This window comes from Pristiophorus japonicus, chromosome 8 (assembly GCF_044704955.1).
Source record: "Pristiophorus japonicus isolate sPriJap1 chromosome 8, sPriJap1.hap1, whole genome shotgun sequence".
NCBI classification, from domain to species: domain Eukaryota; kingdom Metazoa; phylum Chordata; class Chondrichthyes; family Pristiophoridae; genus Pristiophorus; species Pristiophorus japonicus.
The window spans coordinates 35,022,502-35,038,360 of NC_091984.1; positions in this window are offsets into that span (position 1 = coordinate 35,022,502).

The following is a 15,859-nucleotide window of genomic DNA, read 5'->3' on the forward strand; positions in this document are numbered from 1 at the left end:
GCATTAAATTCCAGGACTTCATGGCAGGAAATAGTATCAACCATGTCAAAATGGCACCGTTCAAGCTGGCCTCAAACGGCCAGGCGGAACGAGCAGTGCAGATAATCAAACAGGGGATGCTCAGAATCCAAGGGGGTTCCCTACAAAGCCGCTTATCACGCCTCCTGTTGGTCACTAGATCCCGACCACACTCGCTCACAGGTGTTCCACCCACAGACCTGCTAATGAAAAGGATGCTCAAAACCAGAATATCCCTTATACACCCCACCATGAAAGAAATTGTTGAGTGTAGGCGCCGGTCACAATGTGACTACCATGACGGGAATGCGAGGGTGCGATGTATTGATGTCAATGACCCTGTCTTTGTCCTCAGCTACGCTGCAGGGCCCAAATAGCTCGCAGGCACTGTGATTGCCAAAGAGGGAAATAGGATTCTGGTCGTTAAACTTACCAATGAACAAATCTGCCGCAGACACGTGGATCAGACAAAAAGGAGGTTCAGCAACCCCATAGAAGAAGCAGAGGAAGAACACAATGTAGAGTTCACTCCACCACAGGTGACGGAACACCGGAACCAAGTGGAGGAGAGCCCAGTCACTGTGGGCAGTCCGGACAGGCGTGAGGCACCGCAAACAGCAGACACTCAGGCCAGCGCCCAACAACCGGAGCCCCAACTCAGGCGCTCTACAAGTGAGTGTAAACCACCAGAGAGACTTAACCTGTGATCCCAATAAGACTTTGGGGGGGGGAGGTGATGTCATGTATTCAACTGTCATTGTAACCCATGTATAAACTGACTTAAGTTGTACACCGTGAGAACACTGACCACTAGGTGGTGAACTTGTGGGAGACAATCCTAACCTGGACTTTCAGGTATAAAAGGGGAAGTTCCACCCACCTTCTTCACTTCAGTGCTGGCTAATAAAGGTTGCTGGTCACAGAGTGACCTTCCCTCAAGTATGGGCCTCCTGTGCAATTGTACTGTATAGTAAGGACATATTAGATGTAACTAGCAGGGTAGATAAAGGGGAACGGGTGGATGTAGTATATTTGGAACTGCAAAAGGCATTCGATAAGGAGCCACATAAAAGATTATTGTACAAGATAAGGGCTCATGGGATTAGAGGTCATGTATTAACATAGATAGAGGATTGGTTAAAGGACAGAAACAGAGAGTAGGGCTAAACGGGTCTTTTTCAGGTTGGCAGGCTGTAATTAGTGGGGTGCCGCGAGGATCAGTGCTGGAGCCTCAGCTATTTACAATCTATATTAATGACCGTCGCCTCCAGGCCAGATCCAAGACCGTCCCATCCTCTGTCGTCAAACTACAGTACACGGATGATGCTTGTGTCTGCGTGCGTTCAGAAGCTGAACTCCAAGTCATCGTCAACATCTTCACCGAGGTGTACGAAAGCTTGGGCCTTACACTAAACATCCGTAAGACAAAGATCCTCCACCAACCTGACCCCGCCACACAGCACTGCCCCCCAGTCATCAAGATCCATGGCATGGCCCTGGACAACATGGACCTTTTTCTATACCTCAGGAGCCGATTATCAGCAAGAGCAGACGTCGACAACAAGGTCCAACACTGCCTCCAGTGCGCCAGCGCAGCCTTCGGCCGCCTGAGGAAGAGAGTGTTCGAAGATCAGGCCCTCAAATCTGGCACCAAGCTTATGGTCTATAGGGCTGTAGTGATACCCACCCTCCTGTATGGCTCAGAGATGTGACCATATACAGTAGACACTTCAAGTCGCTAGAGAAATACCACCAACGATATCGCCGCAAGATTCTGCAAATCCCCTGGGGGGATAGATGCACCAATGTTAGTGTTCTCGATCAGGCCAACATCCCCAGCATCGAAGCACTGACCACACTCGACCAGCTCCGTTGGGTGGGCCAAATTGTTCACATGCCTGGCACAAGACTCCCAAAGCAAGCGCTCTACTCAGAACTCCTACATGGAAAGCGAGCCCCAGGTGGGCAGAGGAAGCATTTCAAGGATACTCTCAAAGCCTCCTTGATTAAGCGCAACATCCCCACCGACACCTGGGGTTCCTGGCCAAAGACCGCCTTAAGTGGAGGAAGAGCATCCGGGAAGGCGCTGAGCACCTCGAGTCTCGTCGCCGAGAGCATGCAAAAAACAAGCGCAGGCAGCAGAAGGAGTGTGCGGCAAACCAGACTCCCCACGCATCCTTCCCTCCAATGACTGTCTGTCCCACCTGTGACAAAGACTGAAGTTCCCATATTGGACTATACAGTCATCTGAGAACTCATTTTTAGAGTGGAAGCAAGTCTTCCTCGATTTTGAGGGACTGCCTATGATGATGATGATATTAATGACCTAGATGAAGGGACCAAGTGTAATGTATCTATTTTGCTGATGATACACAGCTAAGTGGGACAGTAAGATCTGAGGAGAACACAAAGCGTCTGCAAAGGGATATAGATAGACTAAATGAGTGGGAAGTAAGGTGGCAGATGGAGTATAATGTGGGGAAATGTGAGGGGAACTTTGATGGGAAGAATTTAAAAAAAGAATATTTTTTAAATGGTGAGCAACTTTTAAATGTTGGTGTTCCATTTGGGTTTGAGATTTAGGTATCCTTGTGCAAGAAACACAGAAAGCTACATGCAGGTACAGCAAACAATAAGAAAGGCAAATGGCATGTTGTCCTTTATTGCAAGGGGGTGGGAGTATAAGAGTAAGGAAGTCTTGCTACAATTGTATAGGGCATTGGTGAGACCACACGTAGAGTACTGTGCACAGTTTTGGTCTGCTTATCTAAGGAAGAATATGCTTGCTTTGGAGGCTGTGCAACGAAGGTTCACTAGATTGTTTTCTGGGATGAGAGGACTGTCATATGATGAGAGATATTCTCTGGAGTTTAGAAGAATGAGAGGTGATCTCATTGAAACATACAAGATTCTACAGGATTGACAGGATAGATGCTAAGAGGTTGTTTCCCCTGGCTGGAGTGTCTACAACTAGGGGACAGTCTCAGGATAAGGGGTAGGCCATTTAAGACAGAGATGAGGAGGAATTTCTTCACTCAAAAGGTCGTGGATCTTTGGAATTCACTGCCCAGAGAGCTGTGGATGCTGAGTCTCTGAATATATTCAAGGCTGAGATAAATAGATTTTAGGGGTCGAGGGGAATCAAGGGATACGGAGATCCAGTCTGAAAATGGATTTGAGGTCGATGATCAGCCAAGATCTTACTGAATGATTCTGGAAGTACGGAGACCCAGCTAAATTGATGGTTTAGACCAGTGCTTCCAGAGTTAGCAATTATCCTACAATTATTACAAAGGCTGCCTTTGGAAATGCAATTGTTTGTATGTTGATACAGTACTATGGAATCTGCCTTGCAATATAAATGGGGCAAGTTCCATAGCATCAGCAACTTTAAGGTATATTGCAGAACTGCTTCAAATGATTCTCCAATATTAATATAGCATTAAAACCCATCAAAACATGCTACACCAATTTCAAGATGAATACCCAAAGGCAGGATATTGCCATTGCAGTAAGCTGAAATTGTGAAGTAACAGATGGTTCCGTATGTTTTACACTAAACCTAGTTGAATACTTGAAGTCATTATAAAATCATTACCGTCAAATTACCATTGTTGAAAGATTTATTGTCTGGCAGTATGATGAGATCTGAACATCTAATTAAACTAACCAACCAAAGCAATGTAATAGGCCTGGTTGAAATCTGCAAGCTTTAGCAGATTAATTATTTTTTGTAGCTATAGATAAATAGAGAGGAGAGCTACCAGGCACAGTACAATAGAATCCAATCCTGGAGTTGTACCCTATCCAGATTAACCTTTTTCTAACTTCTGTCATTACTATTTCAATTCGGCTCATCAGCCCTTTTGTCTCTCTAATCTCTCCTGTCTTCCATCCTCTCACAGACGTTCTCTTTTGTTCTTTCTTCCCCTCCCCCTTTCAGTGCTTAAGAATGTGCTCTTTTCGAACATTTGCCAGTTCTGACAAAGGGCCGTCGACCTGAAATGTTAACTTTGTTTTTCTCTCCACAGATGCTGCCTGACCCGCTGAGATTTCCAGCATTCTCTGTTTTTATCACAATAGAATGCACCTTTGACCCTTTGGGAATGGAGATAATTATATCAACATGATGAAAAATAACAATCTGAAAGTGAAAATTTAAAATGGTTCTATTCTCATAAAGAAGTTATGTGCTTGTTGCCAGTTGAGTACGTTCCAAATGGAAACTAGGAATCAAATGGGCTCCTATTCCATTCAATTGAATGAATTTTTCTTGAAACGAAAAATAAGATGAGAGGAAATGTCAGAGGTCAAGACATAACATTTTATCACAATACCTAATTTAAAGTAAAACGTTGTGTTTGTCTTAAGTCGCAATTTCCATTAAGACAATGTAATGCTGAAATCAGCAACTGTAGTCTGATGGTTCTCTAAATAGATGGCATTTTCAAGGCAATTAACTATAGGTAACTTATGGCACAGTTCCCAACACCCCTAGGTCCTAGGCTTGAATTCATGCCTGATGGATGGATACCATCTCCTCTCTAGCAGTTATTAATAATCCTAACTGAAATACATTTGTCAACTTCGGTCTGGTTCCCAGAGGAGTCAAGTTCTCAGTACAAAATGGCTGTCACATTCAGGATTGATTGGATTTCTGGGCATTCACACTTGGAAAGACTTTAAGATCGATAGTCTGTAAAATGGAAAAATCACAATGTGATGGTTCTCTGTGATTGAGATATGGTTTGCTGCCTGAATAATGTGGGGAAAATTATACTTATCAGAGCTTTACTTGACTCTGTGCGTCACCTTGCTATTGGGTAAATAGGTATGGGGGCAGCCACTCCTGAGACTTGAGCACATAATGACCCTGCAATTCCGGCCTCCCCGGGTCTGTACGGAGTGTGTACGGGCCCAGGAAAGCATCGCAAAAGCAGCTTTTTGGCGCGCAATGAGCATGCGCTGAAAACCGGCTTTTCCGAGCTATCAAGCTCTGGTTTGACAGATCCAACCCATCTCGGCAGTCAGGACATTCGCATGGGCAAGATTGCGCTATTTTCCCATCTCTTGCCCAGCGAATGTCCTTAAAACTCTTGCAGCTGGTAAAAGCAGACACATAGCCTACTTTTACCAGCGTAAGAGTTTTAAAACATATAAAGAACATATAAAATTTAAAAACATTTTTTTAATGTTAAACCCTGCTCACTGAGGTAAACCATAATTACAAAAGTTTTTTAAAAATCAGAAAAATAATTTTTTTGTACCACATTTATTAACTTTAACTTAAATATGTGCAGTGTTTTTTTTTATTTGTGTTTAGATGTTTTTAGGTGTTTGGGTTGGGGGGGGGTTCTCAATCATAATAATGAGAGCTCCTACTTATGGAGTTCCTATTATTATGAATGAGAAAATACTTTACTTTGATTGGAGGTCCAGGCCCACATGACTCCAGCTCCAGCTCGACATCCGCTCAGATGTGCACGCGCTCCAATGCGCATGCCTCTTAGGCCTAAAACTGCAATCGTTGGTGGACGCCCGAACTAAAGGTAAGTGCACATCTTTTCTCTTGTTTTCACATGAATGCCCGCGGGAAGCCTTCAACCGGGATTTCAGGGCCAATCTATGCCAACACTCCAGTGCAGTACTGAAGGAATGCTGTACTGTCGGAGGTGCCGTCCTTCAGTACAGTCATTTAACAGAGGCTCCCGTTTGCCCCGTCTCAGGTGGACATACAAGATCCCATGGCACTATTTTAGATTATCCGGTTGTTATTACATTGCTGTTTGTGGGAGTTTGCTGTGCGCAAATTGGCTGCCGTGTTTCCTACATTACAACAGTGACTACACTTCAAAAGAAAAGTAATTGGTTGTAAAGCGTTTTGGGACGTCCTATCGTCATGGAAGGCAATATATAAATGCATGTTATTTCTTCCGAGAAGGAAGAAGATACCAAAAAGCTTCACCTCAGGATTGAAAAAATTACATTAATAGCAACATAGAAACATAGAAGCATAGAAAATAGGTGCAGGAGTAGGCCATTCGGCCCTTCGAGCCTGCACCACCATTCAATAACATCATGGCTGATCATTCACCTCAGTACGCCTTTCCTGCTTTCTCTCCATACCCCTTGATCCCTTTAGCCGTAAGGGCCATATCTAACTCCCTCTTGAATGTATCCAATGAACTTGCATCAACAACTCTCTGCGGTAGGGAATTCCACAGGTTAACAACTCTCTGAGTGAAGAAGTTTCTCCTCATCTCAATCCTAAATGGCTTATCCCTTATCCTTAGACTATGTCCCCTGGTTTTGGACATTCCCAACATCGGAAACATTCTTCCTGCATCTAACCTGTCCAGTCCCGTCAGAATTCTATGTTTCTATGAGATCCCCTCTCATCCTTCTAAATTCCAGTGAATACAGGCCAAGTCGATCCAGGCTCCCCTCATATGTCAGTCCTGCCATCCCGGGAATCAGTCTGGTGAACCTTTGCTGCACTCCCTCAATAGCAAGAAAGTCCTTCCTCAGATTAGGAGACCAAAACTGAACACAATATTCCAGGTGAGGCCTTACCAAGGCCCTGTACAACTGTAGTAAGACCTCCCTGCTCCGATACACAAATCCCCTAGTTATGAAGGCCAACATACCATTTGCCTTCTTCACCGCCTACTATACCGGCATGCCAACTTTCAATGACTGATGAACCATGACACCCAGGCCATTGCACCTTCCCCTTTATTAATCTGCCGCCATTCAGATAATATTCTGCCTTTGTGTTTTTGCCACCAAAGTAGATAAACTCACATGTATCCACATTATACTGCATCTGCCATGCGTTTGCCCACTCACCTAACCTGTCCAAGTCACCCTGCAGCGTCCTCCTCACAGCTCACACCACCACCCAGCTTAGTGTCATCTGCAAACTTAGAGATATTACACTCAATTCCTTCATCTAAATCATTAATGTATATTGTAAATAGCTGGGGTCCCAGCACTGAGCCCTGCGGCACCCCACTGGTCACTGCCTGCCATTCTGAAAAGGACCCATTTATCCCGATTCTCTGCTTCCTGTCTGCCAACCAGTTCTCTATCCACGTCAGTACATTATCCCCAATACCATGTGCTTTAATTTTGCACACCAATCTCTTGTGTGGGACCTTGTCAAAAGCCTTTTGAAAATCCAAATGCACCACATCCACTGGTTCTCCCTTGTCCACTCTACTAGTTACATCCTCAAAAAATTCCAGAAGATTTGTCAAGCATGATTTCCCTTTCATAAATCCATGCTGACTTGGACCGATCCTGTCACTGCTTTCCAAATGCGCTGCTATTTCATCTTTAATAATTGATTCCAACATTTTCCTCACGACTGATGTCAGGCTAACTGGTCTATCATATCCGTTTTCTCTCTCCCTCCTTTCTTAAAAAGTGGTGTTACATTAGCTACCCTCCAGTCCATAGGAGCTGATCCAGAGTCGATAGACTGTTGGAAAATGATCATCAATGCACCCACTATTTCTCGGGCCACTTCCTTAAGTACTCTGGGATGCAAACTATCAGGCCCCGGGGATTTATCGGCCTTCAATCCCATCAATTTCCCTAACACAATTTCCTGCCTAATAAGGATTGCCTTCAGTTCCTCCTTCTCACTAGACCCTCGGTTCCCTAGTATTTCCGGAAGGTTATTTGTGTCTTCCTTCGTGAAGACAGAACCAAAGTATTTGTTTAACTGGTCTGCCATTTCTTTGTTTCCTGAATCTGACTGCAAGGGATCTACATTTGTCTTCACTAATCTTTTTCTCTTCACATATTTATAGAAGCTTTTGCAGTCAGTTTTTATGTTCCCAGCAAGCTTCCTCTCATACTCTATTTTCCTCCTCCAAATTAAACCCTTTGTCCTCCTCTGCTGAATTATAAAATTCTCCCAATCCTCAGGTTAGCTGTTCTTTCTGGCCAATGTATATGCCTCTTCCTTGGATTTAACACTATCCTTAATTTCCCTTGTTATCCACGGTTGAGCCACCTTCCCCGTTTTATTTTTACTCCAGACTGGGATGTACAATTGTTGAAGTTCATCCATGTGATCTTTAAATGTTTGCTTTTGCCTATCTGCCGTGAACCCTTTAAGTATCACTCGCCAGTCTATTCTAGCTAAATCACATCTCATACCATCGAAGTTACCTTTCCTTAAGTTCAGGACCCTTGTCTCTGAATTAACTGTGTCACTCTCCATCTTAATAAATAATTCTACCATATTATGGTCACTCTTCCCCAAGGGGCCTCGCAGAGCAAGATTGCTAATTAGTCCTTTCTCATTACACATCACCCAGTCTAGGATGGCCAGCCCTCTAGTTGGTTCCTCGACATATTGGTCTAGAAAACCATCCCTAATACACTCCAGGAAATCCTCTTCCACCGCATTGCTACCAAGTTGGTTAGCCCAATCAATATGTAGATTAAAGTCGCCCATGATAACTACTGTACCTTTATTGCACGATTCCCTAATTTCTTGTTTGATGCTGTCCCCAACCTCACTACTACTGTTTGGTGGTCTGTACACAACTGTCACTAGCGTTTTCTGCCCTTTGGCATCCATAGCTCCACCCATACCGATTCCACTCATCCAGGCTAATGTCCTTCCTTACTATTGCATGAATTTCCTCTTGAACCAGCAACGCCACCCCACCTCCTTTTCCTTTCTGTCTATCCTTCCTGAATGTTGAATACCTCTGGATGTTGAGTTCCCAGCATTGGTCACCCTGGAGCCATGTCTCAATTATGTCAATTACATCATATCCGTTAACAGTTATCTGCGCAGTTAATTCGTTCACCTTATTACGAATACTCCTCGCATTGAGGCACAGAGCCTTCAGGCTTGTCTTTTTAACACACTTTGCCCCTTGAGAATTTTGTTGCAATGTGGCCCTTTTTGATTTTTGCTTTGGGTTTCTCTGCCCTACACTTTTACCTTTCTTCTTTCTATCTTTTGCTTCTGCTTCCATTCTACTTCCCTCTGTCTCCCTGCATAGGTTCCCATCCCCCTGCCATACTAGTCTAACTCCTCCCCAACAGCACGAGCAAACACTCCCCCTAGGACATTGGTTCCGGTCCTGCCCAGGTGAAGACCGTCCGGTTTGTACTAGTCCCACCACTCCCAGAACCGGTTCCAATGTCCCAGGAATTTGAATCCCTCCCTTCTGCACCACTCCTCAAGCCACGTATTCATCTGAGCTATCCTGTGATTCCTAATCTGACTAGCACGTGGCACTGGTAGCAATCCTGAGATTACTAAAGAATGGATAGTGTGTGGAGAAAGCTCAAAAAATTCAGCAGCTGGCCGAAAGCCATGATGTGCGAGGATTGTTCACCGCAGTCAAGTCCACCTACAGCCCAAGCGCCCAAGGCCCCACCCCTTGCTGGCCAAGAATGGGGAGACAGTCATCAAGGACACCAAGGCAGTCAGGACCCACTGGAAGAAGCACTCTGAAGATCTCCTTAATTGAGACTCTGCCTTTGACTTGAATATCCTCAACTCCATCCCGCAGCATGCTACCCGCCACCGTTTCGGCAAAACCCAGCCCTGCACGAGGTAGAAAAGGCCATCCATCAGCTCAAGAACAACAAGGCATCGGGAGCAGATGGAATCCCTGCTGAGGCATTAAAGTATGGCGGAGAGGCACTATTGGCACGAATACATGACCATGTGAGACAGTGGTGGACTCACAGCATAAGCTGCCTGGGAGTGCAGTGTGGCCACAGGGCAGTCGGCCAAGACCCGGAAAGGGCTCTGAGTTTCCTTCAGGATATGTTTGGGGTGAATCTTTCATCTGCCCAAAAGATGGCATATGGCATCAGAGAGGCCGGGCCAGAATTGAGGGAATTGCCAAGCTGGGAATCCAAGATGTGCCCATCGTGGTGTAGGTGGCCACTGCCATTTAAATTAAGTGATCCTCCCCAATTCTGGAAATTCCAGCGGGTTAGGAGCAGAAGAGGACCAGAGGTGTGGGCCTGATGAGTCTTAGCCCCAGGAGTTTTAGGGCTGAGTTATAAAGAAAGGTTAGAACTGTTTTCAACCTTGAAATGAGGTGAAAGAGAAGGGAACCTTATAGGAGATATATGATAACCTGCAGAATTGAAAAGATCAATCCTGATCATTATCTGAAGTGAAATAATGGCAGGAAGACAAGGAAGCATGTGTAATGTCCTGTCCCCTCAGTACAGATTCACACGAGGCATGTAGTGAAGTCAAGGTCATTCTGGACCTGCACCTTTATTTCACAGCTCTGGAATGCTGCACTTGCCTGAGACCTGTCCTTATATACCTGTCTCTTGCAAGTGCACCCCTGGTGGTAAGGTATGCTGGTGGTTACAGGTCATATCTAGCATGTTAGGATAGAGTTATATATAATAATGTAAGATACATGACATCACCCTCCCTCAAGGTCTTATTGTCTTTATAGGCTCAGTCTCTCAGGTGCTCTCATGTGGAGCGTCTGAGTTGTGGTTCAGTTGTTTGCCTTGGTGTCTGTTTTTCTTTGGGCGTGGTTGCTGGTATCTCGCCTGGGCTGTCTGTTTCGATTGATGTGATTGTTGTTGACTCGCCTGGGCTGTCTGTTGGGATTGCCCTTTCCTCAGGTTGTTCCCTCTGTCTGTCCACCAGGTGTGGTGCGAGTTCCACATTGTAGACTGCCTCTGGTTCCACAGTGTTGTTGGTAAATCTGCTTTTGACTTGGTCTACATGCCTCCGGCAGGTTTTGCCATTTGTACTACCAGTAGCCTGTTTCCTTCCTTGCCTGTTACTGTCCCTGCAAGCCATTTGGGACCCCTGCCATAGTTTAGTACAAACACTTTGTCCCCTATCTCATTCCATCTCCCCCTCGAATTTCTGTCATGGTACTCAGTCAGCTTACAACGCTTTGCCTCAACGATTTTGTGCATGTCTGGGAGGATTAATGAGAGCCTTGTTTTTAAAGTCCTTTTCATTAACAGTTGCGCGGGGGGATCCCAGTCAATGAGTGCGGACGAGCTCTGTATGCCAGCAGCAGTCGCAACAGGCGACCCTGCAGTGTGGGACCTTGGATTTTAAGCATGCCTTGTTTAATGATTTGCACTGCTCTCTCCGCCTGGCCGTTGGAGGCCGGCTTGAACGGTGCCGTCTTGACGTGATTTATGCCGTGGTCAATTATAAAGTCTTGGAATTCTGCGCTGGTGGAGCACGGACCAATATGTCAGGGATTCCGTGCATTGCAAACATGGTTGCGAGGCTCTCCACAGTGGTGGAGGTTGTGCTCGAGTTTAAAATGGTGCATTCGATCCACTTTGAAAATGCATCTACAACTACGAGGAACATTTTGCCCATGAATGGGCCCACATAGTCTATGTGCACCCACGACCACGGTTTGGTAGGCCAGGGCCAGGGGCTTAATGGAGCCTCCCTGGGGGCATTGCTGAGTTGGGCACAAATGGTGCAACTTCGGACACAGAGCTCCAGGTCCGCGTCAATACCAGGCCACCAGACGTGGGATCTGGCTATGGCCTTCATGAGAACGATCCCTGGGTGCTCGCGGTGGAGCTCCCAGACAAATGCCTCTCTGCCTCTCAGAGACATGACTACTCGGCTGACCCACGTCAGGCAGTCTGCTTGTAGTGATAGCTCATGCATGCGCCTGTGAAAGGGTTTTAATTCCTCGGGGCAGGCATCGCGAGCCTCTGCCCAGTCACCGGTTATGACACATCTTTTTACTAAGGATAACGTGGGGTTGCTGGCCATCCAGGCTCTGATTTGGCGAGCCGTCATGAGCGAACCTGTGGACTCAAAGGCATTGATTGCCATGATTATCTCACAGTCCTCTTCGTCAGACCCTTCCGTGGTCGCCAGGGGTAGCCTGCTGAGCGCGTCGGCACAGTTGTCTGTGCCTGGTCTGTGCCTTATGGTATAGTTGTAGGACGCCAGCATGAGTGCCCACCGTTGAATTTGCGCCGAGGCATTGGCGTTTATTGCCTTGCTCTCGGATAGGAGGGACGTGAGAGGCTTGTGGTCGGTTTCTAACATGAACTTGGCCCCGAAAAGGTATTGGTGCATCTTTTTGACACCGTACACGCACGCGAGCGCCTCCTTCTCTCCCATTCCGTACCCGCGCTCCGCCCGCGAAAGTGACCTGGAGGCATAAGCTATGGGTTGTAATTTGCCCGCACTATTGACATGTTGCAAAACGCACCCGCCCCCATACGTTGACGCATCGCATGTGAGAACTAGCTTTTTACCTGGGTCAAAGAAAGTCAAAACACTGTTGGAACACAGAAGGTTGAAGGCGCGTTCCTGGGCGTCCCCCCAAAACCAATTGCACCCCTTTCTGAGTAGCACATGGAGAGGCTCCAGCAGCGTGCTTAAGTTCTGCATAAAGTTCCCAAAGTAATTGAGTAGCCCGAGAAAGGCGCGCAGTTCTGAAACATTCCAGGGCCTGGGTGCCAGGCGAATTGCTTCTGTTTTGGACTCTGTTGGGCAGATTCCATCAGCAGCAATTCTTCTGCCCAAAAATTCAACCTCAGGTGCGAGAAACAGGCACTTGGATTTCTTGACTCGTAGGCCTACCCGATCCAACCGCTTTAGTACTTCCTCCAAATTACGGAGATGGGAGTCGGTGTCCCTGCTCGTGATAAGTATGTCGTCTTGAAATACAACCGTCCCCGGGATGGACTTGAGCAGACTCTCCATGTTGTGCTGGAATATGGCAGCTGCCGACCTGATGCCGAATGGGCATCGATTGTACATGAAAAGGCCTCGATGTGTGTTGATGGTGGTGAGTAGCTTGGATTCCTCGGTCAATTCTTGCGTCATATACGCAGATGTGAGGTCTAATTTTGAGAAAAGTTTACTTCCAGCCAATGTGGCAAATAAGTCCTCCGCTATGGGCAGCGGGTACTGGCCCTGTAGGGAGACTCTGTTTCTGGTAGATTTATAGGCCCCAAGTTTCCACATGATTCGCGCCTGATTTTTAGAAGCAACTGGTGGAGAACGGACTATCTTAGAAATCGCAATTCTCCACAATTTTTTTTTCTGCAGTTCTAGTCAGTTAGAACAGTTTCACTTTGGAACAGAATTTTTTCTTCAAACCGGGCGTGTCCGGCCACTGACGCCTAATTTCAAAGTTTCCACAGTGAAAACGTACTCCAAACTAACTTAGAATGGAGCAAGTGAAGATTTTTGTAGAACTGAAAAAACCTGTTCTACACATTAAAAAATCAGGCGCAGGTTACAAATTAGGCGTCCAGAACGAGGGGGGGGGGGGGGGGGGGGGAAGTCATTAAATTCTACAATAAATCCTTATTTATACTTATACAAATATTATACAAATAAATCCAACCTGAATAAAAATTTATAAGCAAAGAAAAGATTAAATAAACCATCTTCCTACCTGTGTGAAAGTGCTTCAGGCAGGGAGAATGCTGCAGGAAGCTTCACAAGTTGAGGCAGCTGTTCCCGACCGCAGCGGGGCGGGGGGGAGGCAGCCGTTCCCGATGGTGGGCAGGCGGGGGGGAGGGAGGGAGTGAGGGCCCGACCGACCGCAGCGGGGGGGGAGGTAGCCGTTCCCGACGGCGGGCAGGGTGGGGGAGGGAGGGAGTGAGGGCCCGACCGACCGACCGACCGCAGTGGGGGAGGAGGCAGCCGTTCCCGATGGCGGAGGGGTGGGGGAGGAGGCAGTGAGAAGGCTGCAGGAAGCCTCACAAGTTGAGGCAGCCATTCCCGATGGCAGGGGGGGGGAGGCCGTCGGGAAACGACTGCCTCAACTTGTGAGGCTTCCTGCACCTTCTCACTGCTGCAAGAAGCCTCAGTGCTGATCATGGAAGGGCAATGTGCTTTTATTAAAAAATGTTCAAAAATTAAACAGCTAGAAAGAACTACAAAAATGGCTGAGTGCCAATGTTTCCTTCACACTGCGCGTGCGCGAACGCTCCAACGCGCACGCGCAGGATTGCCGGCAGGAAAAACACTAATTTAAATGGTACCCGCCCCCTCCCACTTACAAAATCGGCGCGAGTGTAGGCTCCGCCCCCCTGGGCGCCGCGCCAAGCTGCCATGGAGCTGCAGGGCTCTCCAGAATCGCGCATTTTTTTTCCGGCGCGAAAAACAGGCGCCCAGCTCGGAGGGGCGCCCGTTTTGTAGCGTGTGGAAACTTGGGGCCATAGTCCCCTCAGATTCGGATGGATCCATCAGGCTTCATGACTGGGACGATGGGACCTGCCCAGTCGTTAAATTCCACAGGTGATATAATGCCTTCCCGCAGAAGCCTGTCTAGTTTGTGTTCAATCTTTTCCCTCATCACATAGAGTACAGCTCTGGCCTTTTGATGGACCGGTCTAGCATCCTGTGTGCTGTAGATTTTGGCTTTGGCCCCTTTGAAAGTGCCCACACCTGGCTGAAAGAGATGTTCAAATCGCTTTATAACTGTTGAGCAGGAGGTCTGTTCCTCTAATGACATGGCATGGACATCATCCCATTTCCAGTTTAGTTTTTCCAGCCAGCTTCTCCCCAGCAGTGCTGGGTGGTCTCCGGGGACAATCCACAGGGAAAGTCGGTTCACTGTCCCTTTGTGTGTGACAGAGAGCATGGCGCTGCCGAGGACTGGTACGATTGTTTTGGTATAGGTCCTTAGTGTGGTGTCGACCCTTGTGAGTTTTGGTCTGTCTCTTTTATGCGGCCACAGTTGTTCAAATTGTTGAGCGCCCATGAGAGATTGACTCGCTCCCGTATCCAGCTCCATGTTGACAGATATCCCGTTGAGTAGGACCCTCATCATTATAGGAGGCGTCCTGTTGTAGGAGCAGCGGCCATTGATCGTGTTGACCCGCTGTACACCGGTGTCCCGGGTACTGTCCCCACCATCTTCTGGTCCGCTTTCCGACCCATCCGGTTCGTATACCAGCCGAGCTGCCATTTTTTTGCACATGCGGGCCAAATGCCCTGTAGATTCACAATTTCTGCAAACAGCCTGCTGAAATCGACATCCCCTTTCTGAGTGCCCACCCCCACACCTCCAGCACAGACCCGTTCCATTGTTCAAAGAGTTTCCAAAGAATGAGCTGCGTCTGGCTGATCTCTCTTGAGCTTCTCTCAGTTTGTAGTTGATTGCTCGCATTGTGGGTTGATGAGGTGTGAACGGCCGTTCCTGTGGCCCTTGATGGCTTCTGCCTGCTGTCGAGAACCTGTTCTCCCGGTTTTGTCTGTGTGTGGGGGTAGCAGCTTGTTTAGTGCTGTGAACTTCTTGTTCCAATATTTCGTTAGTTGTCGTACCTGCATTGTAAATCAACCTCGTTTCTTCTTTCCCTACCAAGAATGTCTGTGCAACCAGTGCTGCTGCCTCTAAGGTCAGGTTCTTGGTCTCTATGAGCTTTTGGAATATGCCTGCGTGGCCTATTCTTTCAATGAAAAAGTCTCTCAGCATTTCTCTCCTCAGTTTATGAGAACTCACATAAACTAGCCAACCTCCGAAGTTCCGCCACGAAGTCGGGTATGCTCTGGCCCACACAGCGTCTGTAGTTGTAGAACCTGTGTCTGGCCATGTGTAGGCTGCTCGCTGGCTTCAGGTGGTCTCTTACCAGTGTGCTCAATTCTTCAAACGACTTGCTTGCTGGTTTCTCGGGTGCCGACAGATCCTTCATTAAAGCGTATGTTTTCGAACCACAGCTGGTCAAGAGATGGGCTCTTCTCTTGTCTGCCGTATCGTCGCCTAACCAGTGTTTGGTTACAAAGCTTTGCTGAAGCCTTTCTATAAAGTCCTCCCAATTGTCTCCTGCATTGTACTTTTCATCTGATCCGTTGTTCGCCATTCTGTGGATTCTG